Raw genomic sequence first — 1806 nt, forward strand, 5'->3', positions numbered from 1 at the left:
ATTGCGTTTCACTGCATACCAGGGACTTTCACAGAGAGGAGACATAGAAAACGACATGGCTGTCAACCCAGGGAAACTTCCTTGAACTTTTACAGGTCATAGGAAAATTCGACAAAACAGTTGCACAGAAAATATCAGATAATCCTAGAAATGTTAAGTACACGCATCATGATATACAGAATGAAATACTAGACATGGCAAATAAGATTAGGGATCAGATAAGTGGTGAAATACAAGATGCTAAACTATTTGCATTGATGGTAGATGAGAGTAAGGACCTCAGGAATTTCTTTCATTTCACTCCAACTGATGGATTAGATGCCGAGTCGCTTTTCGCTACGATCAAAGAGACTCTTAGTAAATGTAACACTGATCACACTGCATGACGGCGCCGTCCCTCGGGCAATCTACATTCATTGCCACGCACACCGTCTCAATCTTGTTTTGGTGGACTGTGTCAGAAACGTGAAGCCAGCGGGGGATTTTGTTGTCACACATATCTGTCACACTGTCAGTAACCTCCGCGTCATGTGAGCGCAGTTTTTCCTGCATGCGGCGTGTAAAAACCTACCTGAGAAACAGAATGGCAAACCCTCGACTCAGCAACCTTGCCTGCCTGTCCATACACGCAGAAAGAACCAAAGCCCAGGATGTCCAGAAAATGATAGGCTCATTTGCACTGAACCACAACAACAGACGCATCGTCTTTCTAAAAAAACAACACTTGGTGAGTAACTGATTCATTTATTATAAATATGCCATACGATAAATTATTATGTGGTATTAAGTTGGGTAATTTTGTATATTGTGCGCCTGTCGTAGCCTCATCTATTATTATGAATTTGTAACTGAAAGGTCTTTTATTTATTGACAGAGCGCACCTGTCCGGTGGCGGGAACATGATTCAATCGCGCTGATCTGGATGGAACAAGAAGACGCATGCATATTGTCGGCCAGTCGGCCTACAAGTATTTTTGCAATAGAAATATAATAACTAAGATTGTGATTATAGCCAGTTCGTTTTACAAGTGTGTGCACAGTTAACAGGCATAGGCTAAATGCATTTCACTTCTCGTTGTGGCTGCACTTTGGATATTATTAATTTCATTTCTGACGTTGTGATAGCCATTTCATCCGAAACATTATTACCAATGCACAGTTGTCTGATTATGCATATGGAATAAATGCACTTCTTGTTGTTGTCGCATTTTGGATGTATTGTATTGTTATTGCTGAAAGACTTCAGTGCATGGGCGCTGTCCGATGCTGAAGTATATCACCTTTGCACGTGAAAGGCGTTTGTGTCATTGCCTTGTGGTCACTTGTATTAGGCTAATAGCTATTTTGTTGAATATTCTTTGGCCAAATTCAATTAACGACATTTATATCGAATGTGCTGTGTGCCATATCTGCTTTTATTGAAAAACGAGAACTTCCTTATAACTCTGAAGTCATGAAAATCAACTATTTTCTTAGCACCCCCACGTATTGGTCAAGCCCCCCCTTAGCCCCGGGAGAGAAGATATCCTGGATCAGATACATCAGTCCTGTTATTAAAGTTGGAGGAAGGAGTACCATAGAAGTGTCTCACCAGTATTGAAAGACAGAAGATAACAAATAATGCTTGTTATTTTTCTGTCACATGCTCTGCCTGTCTGCTTGCTAAGTCTTAATTGTCATATGTTTCCTTGTCCTGTTGTACTCTGCTGCTCTGGCTGTGCTCATTGTCTGTTTGCATTTTAATAGTTTCATTGATAACCTGTTAAGGGACTGCAGTTGAAAATTAGCTGGCTGGCTAAAACTGGC

General features: G+C 40.8%; 1 long non-coding RNA gene across 1 annotated transcript; it reads left to right on the top strand.

The window, feature by feature from the left end:
• The first annotated feature begins 512 nt into the window (after positions 1–512).
• LOC106610884 (uncharacterized) lies at positions 513–1207 on the top strand. The gene is made up of 2 exons (XR_001330005.3): positions 513–727; positions 875–1207. It is a non-coding gene; the product is annotated as an uncharacterized LOC106610884 (long non-coding RNA).
• The last annotated feature ends 599 nt before the right edge of the window (positions 1208–1806 follow it).

The sequence above is a fragment of the Salmo salar genome, chromosome 09, assembly GCF_965601325.2.
Source record: "Salmo salar chromosome 09, fSalSal1, whole genome shotgun sequence".
NCBI lineage: Eukaryota > Metazoa > Chordata > Actinopteri > Salmoniformes > Salmonidae > Salmo > Salmo salar.